This window comes from Pteropus medius, unplaced genomic scaffold, assembly GCF_902729225.1.
Source record: "Pteropus medius unplaced genomic scaffold, Ma_sr-lr_union100, whole genome shotgun sequence".
In the NCBI taxonomy this organism is placed as follows: domain Eukaryota; kingdom Metazoa; phylum Chordata; class Mammalia; order Chiroptera; family Pteropodidae; genus Pteropus; species Pteropus medius.
In genome coordinates, this window is record NW_024349802.1 from 3190915 (window position 1) to 3208085 (window position 17171).

The 17171-nt window shown below is 51.7% G+C and overlaps 1 non-coding gene across 1 annotated transcript; it reads left to right on the forward strand.

Annotated features, from left to right (window-relative positions):
* The first annotated feature begins 14879 nt into the window (after nucleotides 1-14879).
* On the forward strand, nucleotides 14880-14952 carry TRNAG-UCC (transfer RNA glycine (anticodon UCC)). Its single transcript has one exon. It is a non-coding gene; the product is annotated as a tRNA-Gly (tRNA).
* Nucleotides 14953-17171: the final 2219 nt, after the last annotated feature.

Here is a 17171-nt window from a genome sequence, read left to right on the forward strand (position 1 = left end):
TAGGTTCTTATATTTCTTATGTTTCTTACGTATCTTTCATGTATTATGTATACTAACCAGGGCATTGTAGAAAAATTAAAGCGATGGTGGATAACCACAAAAAAAAATTTAGGGGCAATAAATCTCTTAAGAATTGCATAACAGGGGTTAAAAAGTACAAAGTTCCAGCTGTAGGATAAATAAGTCTTGGGAATGTAACGTGCAGTGTGGCGGCTACAGTTCATAACACTGTATTGTATGTTTGAAAATTGCTAAGAGAGAAGATCTCGAAAGTTCTCAGCACAAGAAAAAAATTTCATAACTACGCATGGTGGTGGGTGTTAACTGGAATTTCAGTGCTGATCATTTCACGGCGTATTCAAATATCAAATTGTTATCTTGTACTCCTGAAACTAATATAATGCTGTTTTGAATTATATCTCAATAAAAAACAAAAAGAATTGCATAACAAATGATTCTGTAAATGTTTTTCTTCCTTCCTTTATGTCATTTCTAATATTGCATTAAGTAACATGACAAGTTGTTTTCAATTTTTCCCCATTAAATTTTATGATGTGATTTATTCTTTTCAAGAGAAATTAAAAAATATTTTTAAATCAAAGATGGCAATGTAAGTAAAGCAATGAGGCAGTAGCCCTGTTTCGCTCAGGATTACAGAACGAGCATAAAGAATTAAGAGCCACGTTTTAGAGAATCCTGAAACAGAAACCTTTCATTAAAGTATTGATTCTGCTCACTGGAGAAGCCCACCTTCCCCCCAAACAATCTGCCCTTAGGCTTTCTGGAGTAAAGTGGACACAGCGAGGTCCTGTCAAAGCGAGGTCCCGTCAAAGGGGCAGAGTCGTTTGGCTCAGGTGCAGAGCTAATGTGTGCCTTGGGCAAGGCCGGACCGCTGGAGCATGGAGGGGTGAGGGCCCGCCAACCGTGATGGATTGCTGGAACGGATTAGGGGCCTGGAGACGGGCAGACCCTTCAACGCGTCCAGAAGAAGGCAGCGAAAAACACCTGTCACGCACATGTTCTTCACCTCTCCCGTGTCTTAGTCGTATTAGCCCAGGCCCCGTGGAAGAAGCTTGGAAGCCTGTGTCACAGCTGCCCTCCAGGCGGGCCTCCCGCTTCGGTGGCTAAGCCTCGTTCTGGATGAGGGGACTTAGATCTGGGGACAGCAGAGAGGGAAGGGAAGGGTGGCCTGGCATGTACCCGGCATCACTGGCAAATATGGAATTATCCCTCAGAGGAAGGTGTGTGTAGTCGACATGTCATCCAGGTGTGGCCACGAGGTGTCCTGCTGGGTTTCCCGGGACAGCACCGTCATTATGACGTTCGCTTCCACGTTCCAAGTGAGGACCTTATGCGGGCGGACGTCACCGTGGTGGCCTTGTCTCCACTGCAGCTCTGAGTTTGCCTCTCCCCCAGCTCCACGGCTCCTCTGCACGCAGCCCTCTGCACAGGGACCCCTGCACGACCGCTGTCCCGGGGCTCTGTCTCCTTCACGCCCGTACCTGGGTGGAGCAGTGGAAGGCCTGGCCCTCTGCATGTAGGAACCAAGTGCATCATGGGAGGCTGGGGACATGGGAGAATATGACAGGAGGGGAGCGTATGATGGGAGGGAGAGTGTGCAACAAGCTCAAGCTGCAACTATACTCATCCATGCATGCAGCCAAGTCATCCATGCATCCATCCGTATCCATCCCATCCATGCATCCATCCGGCATCCATCCATGCGATGCCATGCATCCATCCATGCCATCCGTCCATCCTCCGTCCATGCATCCATCCATGCATTGAATTCGCCATCCGTCCATGCATCCGTCCATGCATCCGTCCATGCATCCGTCCATGCATCCATCCATGCATCCATTCCATGCATTCATCCATGCATTCATCCATGCATTCATTCATCCATTCATGCATTCAACTTCCCCCAGCTGGGTGTCTGCGCAGGATTACAGAACGAGCATAAAGAAAGACACTATGCACTAGTTTCGGAGAAGCATGGCGGAGTGAGAGACGTTCCCCAGATCTCTCCGCTTGAAATGATAAGCTGGACATCTAAAACTCAACAGTGCACCGATTGTTTGCAAATGAGATGGCTTATTGACTTGACCATAAAGTCGTCGTTTTGGAGCCTAATAGCCACAGTTTAGGCTGTAATTGTCCTTCACCTCAGCCTCACCCACTGGAAGGAAGCTCTGCACGGGCAGCGACCCGCTCACCCTATCCACCACCGGGCTTAACGCAAAGCCCAGTCTGTATCTGGCACCCGAAAAGACATATGGAACGCATCACATTTTACTGGGATACACGTGACTCGACTCCGATTGCATTCTGTGATGTTTGCACACGTCCTCCATCCAAAGTCAAATCTGCAGTGCACATGTGCCATTCTCACACTACTATTTGAAAACACCATGCCTCTGAGTATCAGGGGTGGGTGCTGCGGATATGTGCAGACGAAGGTGCATATCAGAGTGTGGGCCACGGGAAGGTTGCGTTTCTAGCGGGAGTCCTTTCGAGCTCTCATTAGTGAGCTTCTGGACATCACTTGGTCCTTTAACTCAGCTTTCCTATTGACAACATGGTCATGAACTTTGGTTTTCTGTTTCACCGAAGAACTATAATCATTACTGTAATGTTATTTCCTTGAATGAAAAAGACCACTTGATTCTGGTAGATACACTTAGAAAATTAAAGATTGAAATGGGCACATTACTAAGCCAAGGCAGTATTGTTAAAATGCAAAACGTTTGTTCGTCATAAACAAGCACTCTCAATATTTAATCAGTAAGTGAAATGTAAACTCATATCTTGAAATCCACTGCTCCCTTTTAAAAACACTAGGCACTACGCTTTAAAAAATACTTTTAACAAATTTTCAAGTCTTTGTCACAAATGGTCTCCTTCACATGGAGACTTCTATTCTCCTGACAACTAATTGTTCCCGGGGTGACCACAACTCACTTTATCATCATGCTGCCTGTCTCTCAGTCACTTGAGAATTTCCACACTCTTTGGCAATGGAAAGAATTCCCAATAACCTGGTATTCTGGCCATTTTAACGGTCTTTCCCATCTGAAGTTCGAACCACCCTGTATCCATCTTAGAGACTTTTCGGCACCACTGGAATGCTTACTCCGACTAAGAGCTGACTATGACGACGATACATGTGCCCTTATTAATATCATACAGAGGCACCATCTTTCGTACGGGCTTACAATTATTTTAAAAACGATCTGAAATTTTCTCTAGCTTTGCTATTTCAAAAACGAGAGGACAGAGAGATGGAGAGGATGGGGTGTGAGCCCCGTGTCGGGGCTCCGGGTCTGGGGTGAGAGATGCTCCCTGGCAACCATTTCCCTCCTCACCAACAGGCGCTGGTCCTTCGGTTGCCCAAGCGAAGCCCACTTTCGAAACTATGGTCAAGTTCACTGTGTCCTGGCCAGAACTTGAACTGTAGTCAAGTTCACTGCGAACTGCTTTGCTGCTTATTATTTTGATTTCAGATCACAGGTTCTTTCCTCTGGGGAGATGCTGCTTTGAGATCAAGAGAAATGGCTTTCTGAAGGTGACTGCGCCGGGGCCCACAAACTGCATTTTGGCTGCTCCCTGCCACGCAAAAACACATGGACTGTCATGGAGGAGGAAAGGGTCTGAGTTCCAAATACCCCGGCTGCTAGAATTACTCTAAACCCTGCCTTTCTCATAAAGATTCCATTTGATTATGCCATTACCTATTGATTTTTAAAGCGTGCATGGATGCACTGTTTTTAAACCACAAAAACTGATTTTTAGTCAAACAAACCAAAAGCTGAAAAATCTTTTTGAAGTTTTTTCTTCAATTTTAACAGAAAAACCATAGCTGGAAAAAAAATGTAAAAGCCCCATTCTCACCAATTTCTGGCAATCACACGGAGATTATACAAAATGTTTTACACACGTATTTGTCAGCGGTTTTCTTAAAGCTCCATTGGTATCAAAATGACCTTGTATTTTCCCAATGTTTTCAAACTAAATTAAAAAAAAAAATTCTCTCTTTCCAGGTCTCCTGCAAATGTAGAATCGGAACTGGGGATGTTGCAGATAGTGGTGGCATTCTTCCAGTGCATGAAAGGGCATGTAGTCAAGTCGCGTATACTGGTGATTATTTTTAACATTTTCATTTATTAAAATAGGCTCAAGATAAAGTTCTTTTATTTATAAGGTAAAGATTTTCTTTTCCCTCTATGGCCTTCTTTAATTATATTACATTTGGGGAAGTGTTTTCCCCAAAGAGATTTTGGGTGGGTTGTAAGTTTGGCTGGGCCACTTGGTATCACAAGCAGAACAGGTGGCATCAGCAAGGACATGCTGAGGGGTTAGCAGCTTTCTGGCTGCCACCAGGAATCCCGTGAAACATGACCCAGGGTCTAAATTCACCCCGATTCTTGGCTTGTTCTGTCCACGTCTCAACCTACACACACACGCACACACACACCCCATTGCAGATCAGGCCCCGGGCTGGGTCAGCTCAAGGCAGTGCAGGGCCCAGCGGTCAGATTGGGAGAGAACCGCCCACAACCTGCGTGTCTGGTGGAGGCGCGGCTCCAGCTCTGGGTCGGTAAATCCACTGCTCCCCCCAAATTCAGTGTCCTCGCCCTGCTAGAGACCGAGCAGTGAGCGCCAGCCCCAAGCGCAGGGAAGGTGGGTGAGCCTGCCAAGCTTCTGCAGCTCCAGAAGGTCCCCAAATGACCCCAGAACCCTGGGCTGCCAGAAACTCGGGGTGGGGGTCGCTGAGGCCAAAATGTGACCTCTCAATCAATAGCTCTGAGCCCCGAAGAAAACTTTCAGGGTAAATACAAATTGGGAGCGGTGGGGGAGGGGGAAGCTTACATTCACACGGGAGGCAGCTGCTCGGCTCAGGGCCCAAACTGAGAGTGCTTGATTGCCGGGGAGTGGTGTGTGTGTGGGGGGGGGGAGGTAGAAACAAGGATGGCCTATAAGTGGTGCCTGCGTGATTGTGCGTGAGTGCAGGTGAGGTGAGGGCAAGCCAGGGCCTGTCCACAAACTCTCAGGCACTGCTCCTGTGGTTCGCAGAGGCGCCCGCTCGTAGGACACTCAATGAGAGCTGCGCTGAGTGGCAGGGACGGGCTAGTATCCCCAGGGGCCGCTCCCCACCCGGCGACCTTTCTCCCTTCCATCGCCGGCCACTCCGACCATTAGAAAGCCCCTCTTACAGGCTTCGCGGTCCCAGCGGTCCCGGGTCCCCCTCTGCACACTCCTGCAGACGTCGGTGGGAAGCCCCGGGTCCACCCAGGCGGCTCCGACCCCGAACGCAGAGGGAAGGCGCCGAGCTGTGGGGTGGCCAGGCTGGGCCGGAGCAGGAAATCGGCCACAGACCACCCGGGTGGAGCAGAGAATGCCCACTTGCCCCCTCTGGATGGTCGCTTGGGTGAGGGGCTCACGACAGGTGGGCCACTCAGGAGGCTGAGGCACCTGCTCAGCTCAGTTCCCAGAGCCCCGCCTGCCCCCTGCCCTGCTCTGCGCTCCCTCCGGGGCCTTGACCTCTGCTGGCCAACACGCAGGGCTGTCGCAGAGGGGAACCCGGGGCTTCAGCTTCCTGTCTCTGGAGAGGACACTCAGGACAACTCCCTGGCTCCCTTCAAACTTCGGTCCCTTCTCGACTGTAGACGAAATGACCAACACGGAAGCCGGTGGCCGCTGTCTGATGGCCAGTGGAAAAGCAGGGCGTAGAGCCAGGAGACTGGGGGCCGTGCGTGGAGACCGTCGTCGGTCTCCCGAAAGGAAAGTCGCCCGCCAGGCCCCCAGGGAAGGTACCTAGGCCACCAGCCAGGGCTCCCATGGCCGAGGCGAAACTGGAGAAGCAGGCGGCAGCCTCGGGCGCAGGCGAGGACGGCGAGGCCTGCGGGTCCGGGGACGCTGCGCCCACGGGATCCGGCGCCGGCGCCTTGGCTCCTCCCGCGCTACGGGCTCGGGCGGATGCGGCCGGGCTCGCCTCCCCTCTCCTCTTCCTCTTCCGTCGGAAGTTCCCGTTGTCGAACATCTTCTCGCAGTTTGGGTCCAGGGTCCAGTAATTGCCTTTGCCTGTGGAAGAAGAAACGGCTCGGCTCAAAACCCCGGGGTTTGTTTGAGGGCCCCAGGTCAAGTTCGGAGAGAGTCCGCACTGGCCCCATCGCAAGCTCCAGCCCGCCCCAAACCACGGGGTGGCACTTTGCACCGGATCGACCTGGCCTCCGCGGCCAGGCTGGGAAGGATCTGCACTTTCCAGAAAGACCAGAGAAGGGCGACGAGCCCCAGGAAACACTGAGAGTCCCTAAGTTCAAGGCCGGACGGGAGGCCTACAGTAGGTGCGGAGCCTCTGCACTCAGCCGGGGAGGTGGAGCCGACCACCCTCCACGCAGCTCTCAGCGCTTCCCAGAGGGGCATCTCACGTGCCCCACCATCCTTGGCGTAGGCATTGTCCCCTCCTGTGACAGAAAGGACGCGGAGGTCCTGAGAAGCACCTCTGGGGGAAGGTCGCCCCGTCCCAGCTCTCCCGCTTCTCCCCCGGCGGCGGGAGTGCGCAGAGGTTTGGAGCCTCGAGGAGGACGGGACCTAAAGCCAGAGACGGCGGGCCTGCCCGCGGCCAAGGGCACCCCGCTTCCCGCCCCCCAGCCCACGCCCCGGATCCCAGCCGTGCAGCGAGGACGGGGCGGTCAGAGGCCGTGCCCACCCCTCCAGGGCCCGCAGCCCGGCTCGCGGAAATCGGAGGAGTCCTAGACCCGGCGACCCGCGCGCTCCTGTTACCTGGGTCGTCCTCGTTGCGGGGCACCTTCTTGAAGCAGTCGTTGAGCGACAGGTTGTGGCGGATGGAGTTCTGCCAGCCCGCCTTGCTGCGCTTGTAGAAGGGGAAGTTGCCGGCCACGTACTGGTAGATCTGGCTGAGCGTCAGCCTGCGCAGCGGCGCGCTCTGGATGGCCATGGCGATGAGCGCCGAGTAGGAGTAGGGCGGCCTCGCCAGGCGCAGCAGCTCCTGCTGGCCGGAGAGGCTCAGCCAGGCGAGGTCTGGCCCAGCCAGGCCGCCCACGGCGCCGAGGACGGCGTTGGGGCCCGCGTAGGCCGGCGGGGGCCCGGGGCCCGACGCGTAGGGCGCGGGGCTGAGAGCGGGCGCATTCAGCCACAGGCGCGGGCCGCCGCACGCCGCACCCAGGTCACCACGGCCGTAGCCCGCGGGGTGCGCGGCGGTCCGGGCCTGGCTGTGCGGGGTCGGGCACACACTCGGCCCGTCGCAGTATGCGGTCATGTCCGGCCGCTCCTGGGCCTGGCCGCGCGGCTCTGCGCCGAAGCTCATGGGCGCCGCATCCAGCGTGGCCGCCAGCAGCTGCCCGGTGCGGCCCGCTGCTCTTTAAATGCTGTCGAGGTCTAAGCCCCAGGTGAATGCAGGTGGCAAGCCTCCTCCCCCGCCAACCTCGGGGGAGCTCAGTCTCTGTCCCCGCCCCGGGGTCAGTTTTCCGCCCCGCCCCGGTCCTGACGCGCTCCAGACGAGCTGCCCCACCCGGCAACTCCCCCACCCTGTGCCTCTTGCGGGCCAAGTCGTTCTCGACCTTTGCCACGGGATCTGTGGGTGCTCAGGGCGCCCACAGATCCCGGTCCCTTCAGCCCCGCAGCCCGGGCCACCCTGGACCCTCGGGCAGGTACCACGTCACTCGAGGGCTCCCGAGCTTGCAGCGCGGTAGCTCCGTCCGCCGTGCGGCCCCCTCGTTCGCCCACCGGGGCCTCTGCCCCTGCGGAACCTCGGATCGCCCCGTCCCTGTGCGGTTGGGGCCACCGGGCGGGGCCCCGAAGGCTGCGGTGCTGGGCACGGAGTCGCGATGACGCCCACGCGCGTCGCGGCGCTGAGGCGGCTCGGAGGGGCCGACTGATGCGGGACTCGAGGGTCCAAGGCCCGGCCTGGCTGGGCGCGACAGTGGTACTGGGGTCAAATGGAGTCCCCGCGTGATAACGCTGGAAGGCGCGCCAGGCCCCTGTGAGGCTCGGGACCCCCCGGCAGTCCAGGGACCTTTGCTTCTCCGAAACCCAGGGAGCTCGGGACCCCCCGGCATGTCCGGCGGTGGCCTCCGGCACGCAGCGCAGGGGCTGGCGACGCTCTCCGCTGCTTTTCCAGGGTCGCGGCGAAAGCCGACGTCTCTGCGGCGCGCCCGACAACCACCGACGCGCCCGGGTTCTCCCGGCTGCCGGATCCTCTGTCCAGACTTCCGACCCCTGACTCCGCAGGTTGCGGGGCTCCCTGCTCCCCAAGCTGCGGCCGGGCTGACGCTGCAGGGCCGGGTGCCTGGAAAGAGCGCGCGTCCCCGGCTGCGAGTTGCGCTCTGGCGCGGAGAAGCGGAAATTCCCGCGACCACCAAGGTTCAGAGGTGACGAGACCCGCCGCATCACCACGGAGCTCAGCGCCGGCGACGCTAGTGCCCACTCTGGCCAAACCGGTCTCTCCCTAGGGCCCTCCTCGCTGCGTCTTGGGGGCTGTGGCTCCCCAAAGAGAATGAATTTCAATCTATTTAAAAAACAAAAGTTCCAATCCTTCTGCCCCTCCCTCCACTTTTGGCCGCGGGGAGGAGGAGCCGGGGGGCTGGGGCTAAGGACTGGGTGGCACGGGGGACTTGGGCTCCGGAGGTAAGGGGCCACTTCCTGGCGGTGTGGCCTTAGGCCTCTCGGATGCTAATGTCAAATGTTATGTAAAAACAACACATTTGTGGACAACGGAACAGAAAGCAGGAGGGAGAGTCCCTTCATTGTGCCAACGGCGCCCCCTAACGGAAGTAACAGCCCTTTAGGAGGTGGTGGGCTTCTCCCGAGTACAGATCAGGGAGGCCGGTGCCCCGACCAGTGGCGGGAAAAAAAGGCCCTAAATAGGCCTTGGAGGAGGGCCCTTCGGTGGGTTTGTACCCACCGTCGCCTCCCCCCTTCCCCAAAGATTTCTAATTGTTCTCAAAACAGTACAGTAGCGAGGTCCCAGTACCTTTCAGAAACGCTGCCCCTCCCCCAAGGCCATCACTGCAGGGACAGTGGGGGGGGGGCCGGAGTACTCAAGATAAGCAAAGCAATTCTCTGTTTTTTTTTATGAACCATCTGCCTCTCATTAGCTTTTATTTTCACATGTCCCCACAGTTTCAAACATGCCATCTAGGTAGGCGATGAGACTTAGTAACTGCATCTTAAAGAAAGTGTCTTTCCATCAGCCAGCACGGTTGCAGGCATGACCGAGATGCGTGGGTTGTGGGGCGACCTGCGTGTGTGTTTACACACTCCTCCCTTCTCGGTAAGATCTGCAGCTGCCGGAGTCAAGCAGGTTCCACACCTGACATTCTGAAATGGCTGCTGGTTAGGAAGCAGCTTTCCAGAAACCGTGCTTCATGAGGATGGAACATCACAGAAGCCAAACAGCTCTGCCTTGACAAAAATGATGGGGATAGTGGAGAAAGTTGGGAAATGCCGTCACGGGGGTGTGCTTACCTGCATGGCCTGAACCCACAAGGAACCACCCCCCAGGCCTGCCCTTTGTTCCAGTAGCTGACGCGTAACTTCTGGGAGGTACCAGGATTTCCATTGTCCAAGGCTTCAAGGTAGAAGATGCTTATCTTGATGGAATGACATAGCGATTTGGGAGAAAGACTTAATTTCATCTACAGTTAACTGCACTACTGTGATAATCAAATCAGAGACATTGAATCGTAAAGAACGGCTTGGATCATCTCTTGCAATGTAAAGGAATAAAAAAGATGATAGTTTTTCCCAAACTCCCTTTAAGTTAATAGCCTTTCTTTCCGTTGATACTGTGAAGTCTTTAACACTTGTGAGTTTCAGGACCTCTAAGAAAAATCAGATGAACCTTCATGTAATGGCCCTCGATTTTACTTTACAAAAATGACGATTCGTGCTGGACAGGAATGTTTGTGTTTTAATCACCTTTCTTTGCTTTCTGAGCGCAATGTCCACCTTCCATCTCCGCTGTAATAGCTTCTTTATCTTTCAACGGATTGGATTCCTGAAGTGGATGTCAGTCGATGGAGGACAGTCATCGCGGGTCGTCGGGGTGGGGGATTGGGGGCTGTTCTAACTCTTGAGTCAGTCTGGGATGAAACTCTGGTGAGAATTTTTCCAAGAGGGGAAAAATAACTCAGCAGAAAGAAATAAGGAAAATCTCCCCTTGGGCGCCGGCCAGCCCGGGTTCCTGCTTGGTTTCCCTCAGCGGGACAGGCCCCCCTCTCCCAGCCCACCCCTCCCCCTCTCTTCTCAGAAGTGACCTCTCCGCCTCCTCTGAGGATCAGTCTCCCCAATCTTCTTCCAGCAAACTGCCGAGCCCACCTGCGCTGCCCCCGCAGCTGTCTGCCTGCCTTCTCGTCGCCGTGGAAGTGTTCCTTCTTCCTCAGGTGGGTCTGTCTTCTGGGTGGGACAGCACAGCCACCCGAGGCGGGCCCGAGCATGCGGTGCTGTGACCCTCGGTTCTTGTCTTCACCACCGTCGACCTGCGCCGGCCCCTCAGGCAGGCCTCAGCCCTCCCATCGGGCCAGACTTCTCTCCAGCCCGGATCCCGCTTCGGATGTTGTTCCGTCTCTTTGCTTCTCTCCAGCGGCCCAGCTTCTTGGCCCTGATGGCTGTCGCTCTGTCCTCCCCTCTGAGGAAATGGTCCTTGGCCCCCACGTCCGCCCCCGCGACTCCACTGAAGCTGCTCAGGCGCGGTCTCCGGAGCCTCTATCGCTCTAACTCCAATGGCCGCTTGTGCGCCATTTGATTCTCGGCGGCTCCTGACCCCTTTCTCTGCCGCCTTTTGACGCTGTCCTCTGCTTCCCCTCCCCCTTGCCGGCTTTGGCTTCCTCTCGGGCCCTGGCTTGGCCTGTCCCCTTCTCAGATCTGTTCCGGCCCCTTTTCTCCTCACTCTCGTGGCTTGAATACCAGCCATTAACTCGAGGTTTCTCAGCCTCAGCGCTCTTGGCATATTAGGCTGGGCAATTCTTTGCTGTCCCGTGCCCAGCGCGGTGTTCAGCAGTGTCCCTGGTCTTTGCCCGCTGGCTGCTGACACTGCCCTCTGTAGTGACAGCCAAACATGCCTCTGGACATGGCCAGGTGTCCCCGTGGGGCCCCGTCACCCCCGCTGAGAACTCTTGCCTTCGCTAGCAGCTCCCCTGTTTTTATGATCCATTTGGATGTCTTCTCCAACTCAGCGTGTCCCCAGTTGAATCCATTATCGTCCTCACCCCAAACCTATTTCTCCCCATTGTGAATGGCGATGTCACTCACCCAACTGATTGTTTATGGCAAAACCGGGGAGCCCACCTGGGCTGCTCCGCCACCCACCCCGGCATCAGTCAGCAAGGCTTCCTAACGCTGCGTCTCTTGACCTTGACCGCGTCCCTGTAACCCACAGCCCACTGCCCTGGCCCATGTCGCTACCTTCCTGCATCCGCAGTCCCACAGCCACAAGGAACCAGTGGCTCCTATGCAGAGGCTGCTCATCTCGCCCACCTCTAGTACGTTATCCAGATGATGGCCGGACGCTATTTCTAAAGCGACGGTGGGCGGAATTCTAACGATGTCCCATCAGGGTTCCTGATGATTCAGCCGAGATGCTAACCTCGTGCTGCTGTGAAGAAATTGTGCAGATGTCATCAGAGTCCCCAGCCAGTTGCCCTTATGATATGGAAGAGACCCGAGTGGTCCCGACCCAACCAGGTGAGCCTTTTGAAAGCAGAGAGTTTTCCCTGGCTGGCAGGAGAAGCAGAAGTCAGAGGATTTGATGTGTCACTGCTGGCTTAAAGATGGAGGCACCACATGAGCGATGAGTGTAGTTTCCAGTTGCTGAGAGAGTCCCTCGGCTGACAGGCAGCAAGGAGGCAGGCGCGTCAGTCCTACATCTGCAAGGGACCAAGTTCCGTCAGTAACAGGAATAACCTTGGAAGAGCACTTGAGCTCTAGATGCAGTGGACAGCACCCTGATTTTAGGCTGAGTGGAGAACCCAGCCATGAAGCCTTGTAGGGCTTCTGACCTCCAGAACTGGGAACTAATTAACAGGTGTGGTTTGAGGCTGCTAAGTGTGTGGGAATTTGTCACATAGCAGCAGAAATCTTAAAAATCAAACAAACAAAAACCAGGGGCCATGTCTCCACAGTTCAGTCACTCTCCTTGCATCCAGAGGAGGTTTCCACTTCTCACGGGGACGTGACCTTGACCCTGTGCCCAGACTGCCCGCCACCCCCCTGTGTAATTCCAAGCGAAGCACCTCCACTGACGTTCCAGGCTGACTGTCAGGACCCGCTGTGTTTGGAAGAGTCTACTCAACTTTTTTTAAACGTTCAAAATAGGTAGAATGGAGCATTTACGACACCACCCCATAGAAGTTCGTAACTGAAATTTGCCTCAAACTCTCATCACTGAGAACAAAAATTAAAGCGACATTAGGGCCTGCGGACTGCCAAGAACTTTTTTCAGATGGCAAGTGTAGAAGGCAAGAACTTTAGCTACAGAATGGCCTGGATTCACATTTTGCCTCTGGTCCCAAGCAGCTGAATGGGTAGGCTGCTTAACGCCTCCAAATCTCAGCTTCTCTTCTGCAAAGTGGGGCCATTCGTGCCCATCTCGTGGTTGTTGCAAAGGCTACACGAAACAGTGCATGCAAAACACTTAGGCATAAGTGTTCTGTACTCACCACATGCTATGCATTGATACTCCTTCGCATTGGACCAATCACGTTGGTCTGGAGAACGGATCCTGAGTTTGGAGCTGGTCTCTTCGTACGTGTTAAATACACTTTCATACCCAAACATGTTATCTATACTCTTGATATGAAACTGAGGAAAGGCTTTATTTACAATATATTTTTTTTTCTCCAAATAGGCTCTAGTGCCCTCTTACTAGGGAAAAATCTGGCTGTGCTGAAATATAATGTTTAAATAGATCTCATGTCATTGATTTAAAAACGATTCAAGTTTTACATATTCTAACTTTTATTCTAAAAATGATCAGACATTTAATTCATGTTTGGAAATTATCACTGTATTTGCTTCGTTTTTACGTATATGTGTATTTTGTTTTGAAGCCTTTAAATGTAAATTGTAAACCCTTTGATTTTTTATCGCTAAACACGCCAGCATCCATCTAATAAAAATAAAAAACACTCTCTCACACACCCACTACATTATAATCACAACTAACCCATTGACAGAAGTCTAATCTCGTGCATGCTTCATACTTGTGTCCCCAGCGTTCCCTAAATAATAACTTTTCAGCCCTTTTCATTTCAATCCAGAATCCAGGGCACCCGTGAGAGCTGTTCCGTATTTCTCAGGTCCTTTGGTTCCTTCCATCCTGGAACAGCCCCTCGTCGCCCCTGCCCCAAACTATTTAAGGCACTGACTCTGAAAAGAGCAGCCCAGTTGACGTGTGGGAGGTCTCACGATCTGGATTTGTCTGATACTCTCCTCCGGGTGACATTTAACTTGCTGCCATGTCCGCTGCGTTTCCTTTATACGGGAAGTTGGGTCTCAAGGTTGGTGTAGATTCGGGTTAAGTAGTTTTACCTCGTTTCATCAGGAGGCACACAACGCCAGTTGGTCGTCTGTCACTGAGTGCGATCATTAGGTGAAGTGGGGACAGCTAGATGGCCCCACCGTAAAGGAGAAACAGGAATTAGGAGCTAATCCGTGGCATGACACTTGGATGCAATAAAGAACCCAATTTCCCAGGCAAAGGTGTCCCCAGGTAAGAATCGCCATTGGTTTTATTTTCCGTGATGGTCACTGACCGAATCAATTATGCCATTGGGAGTTGTAAAATGGACAATTTCTAATTCTATCATTCCTTCGACATTTATTAACAGCCATTTTTCTGTGAAGCGGAGCTTTCTGACACCAACTGGACTTATTTGGTTTCCCTGAACTATAACTTCCATCAAAAAGACAAAAATATATACATATTTCCCTTTATTGATCAATTTTAAGAGTAAGGTGTTGGCGGAACGATCATCTTAATTGGAAACAAGTGCTTGTTTTGTTGGGTTTTTCTTTTTTGAATATTGTTATGGTCAGGGATTTTTATATATTTAATGTTTTTATAAATTGTAATTATTTTTGTAATGCTTATATTGTCCAAAACTTAAATCTCAGTGTACCTCTGTCGGTGCACGTTATCACACCAGTATCGTTATTAACAGAAAAAACTCTCAATGAGATTTAAGATTTCTTATTCTACCCTGAAAATATATTCCACTCATGAAGTACAGTCAAAAGAATATGTTATATTTTAAAAAGCCACTCGAAATATTTCTTTCCTCTGTGTGGTCTGTGACTGTTTTGACAGATAAGTTCACCTCCTTTCAAGCCTCGCATGCTTCGACCTGGAATTTGCTTAGAAATAAGAAGGGAGAAAACGTGCTTGGTAGTTGAACTGTACGATGTTTCTTTTCTTCGGCGTATATATTTAATAAGTAGGTAAGATAGAATTTATCTAGCGTAAGTCGAGTGCTAGAAGTTATGCAATGGCTGGGGTGACTTAGGGCATTCTGAGTGTCATGGCGACGTTTGTTTTCCTGCATCTCAGCAGACGGGCAGACACCGCCTGAGAGTGAGTGGCCTTGGTGATGGGAAACAGCATTTGACCGGGCAGCTGCCAGCGCCACATCGACTGACTGTCTGGTCCTGGATGAGTGACTTGGACCCGGCTTCCTCGTCATTAATCCAGTAACAATAAAACCTCTAAGGTCCTCATCGCCCGCTGAAATAATGTGTATAGGGCACTCCGCACATTTCCTCATACAATACATGTCAGCTAATGTTACTAGGGTGACAAATAAGGATGCATTTTTTATCTCTACTAGTCTGTTTTATTTTTTAAAAAATTGATTGTAGGACATGGTTCCATAGTGTAGCAGTTAGCACGTCTGCTTTCCATGCAGAAGGTCCTGGGTTCACGCCCCAGTGGAGCCACAGTCCATGGTCTGTGGCCACGCCACCCTGAACAAGCCCGATGTCTGATCTTGGGAGGTAAGCAGGGTCGGGCCTGGTTAGTACTTGGATGGGAGACCACCTAGGAAGACCAGGTCCTGTATGTGTAAATAATAATAATAATAAAAAAATTGATTGTAACAAATAAACAGACAAAAAACCCCAATAAACTGGGGGTAGGACAAGGAACTCACTCTTTAGAATCACGTGGTGGATTCCCATTTTGGTTACCCCTCTGTGGAGGCCCTGTCCTCCATCACGTGACTGTGACGCCATCTAGTGGGTAATCTAGGGTCTCTCTCCTTAAGTAGCCCTACTTGTTAAGAAAAACTCCCATATTTATGCTACTTCACAGGCAGGGTAAGTTTTAGTCCTTCTCTGTTACAAAGGTCATGAAATAGATAAGAGGCAAGAGATAGCCAGACTCCACAGCCATCGGCGAAGAGATTTTTGAACGAAAAAACACTTGAAAGGATATAACCTTTGCCTCCTTATAATTGCTTGGTTATTTACAAGTGAAACGTTTTCCACACAGAAAGAGTGGGTTTGTTTTATTACAAAGTTTTCTTTTACATTTTTATATTTGTATTAAAAGTTCCGATGCCAATTTTTATGATGATTGTATTGAATTTTTAACATAATGCTAGTAAATACACAGGACTTTATAATAGGTGTAGACATTTTATTTAAGAGAAAGACCTGTTATAGTTAAACACTTTGAATATTCCTTTGATTAAAAAAAAAAAAAAGGAATAATGTTTTTGGAATGAATACAAAGCTTCACTGATTTTGATGCTAAGCCAATCTAGCTTAGTGGCAGGGTGGCAGGGAGGGAGTGCCTTGGGCTCTGGGACCAGAGCTCTGGTCTGGACGGTCCCCTTCTCAGACTTTGTGACCTTGGGCGAGCAGAGTCCCCACCAAGCTTCCGGTGTGAACGGTCGCATTGTATAGAAGGTCTCTCACTTTCCAGCACCCTTCATCAGCTACTGGTTATGAAGGTGAGACCTGCCTGCATTGACCACTCTCGTGAACCGGTGGGATGAGCCCCTCAGTCCTATTTCCACCGCGAAGGGAAGACAGTGCTGCGCATGCGCCAGGTCAGGTGCAGACGACGCTGGTGGCCGCGGGCCTCACTGTTCCCTCCTTGCTGGTGGCTGTGATTAACGCTGGCCGCATTTTATCAAGTCTGAACATCAGAAACTCATTTTATTTCCAATTTCTCATTTAATATTCGAAGCTTAATCAGTGTCCTCTGATCCCCGACCACTTTGGTCCCGTGTGGAGTCAGGCGGAGGGGCTGGGCTCCTGACTTCTCCTCGACCACGATGCAGGTGGACGGGGCACGGAGCGCGGAAACGGGGGGCACCATTCCTCCAGCGTCTGCTCTCGGGCTGCTTAGGGGCCGCAAAAGGAGGTTGTGGCCGGTGCAGAAATGAGGACGGCCTCAGTGGCCGCCCAGATCGGGCCGGTGCTCAGACCGCCTCCAGCTGTCCTACTGTCCTGACCCAGAGCACAAAGGACAATTGAGCCCGCTTCCTACCCGAGTGGCAGGAAATCAGCATCAAAGAGCCTGAGCTCCAGGGTTAGGCAGTCCCGGCTCTGAATCCCTTTCTGCGCTCTGCGTCTTTGCCTCAGCTACGACACCTCTCTGCGTCTTGTTATCCCCACGTGTAACAAGGATGTAGTAATAGTCCCCGCTTCACCAGGTTCTGGAAAGATGAACGAGGTAGTGCAAGCTACGTGCCTGGTCCGTGCTTAGTGCACTGCTATTAAAACTAAGAGAAGCTAGTATATGTATCGAAATAAGCTTGCATCGATAATACAGTAATTACATTTTATATTTTATCATATATGTTGCTTTCTGTTATTCTGTAATATGTAATTGTTGTATTAATACAACATATTAATTATTATAACATGTAATTATTATATAATAGATACATTATTTGTTATATACTGTATTATTTAATAATATATTAAAGTATTATTTAATAATATATTAAAGTATTATTTAATAATAAATTAGATTAAAATATTCAATTAAAATATTCAACACGAAGATGTGAAATTTTATTTGTTTATTATTTGATTGGTTTTCTGGGACACCTGGCTAAGGGAAAACGTTCCTACTTCCATGCAATGGTCGCCTCCGATGTGGTTCTTAGCTTTTGTCGTTTCTACGCGTCAGGTAAACTGGTCTG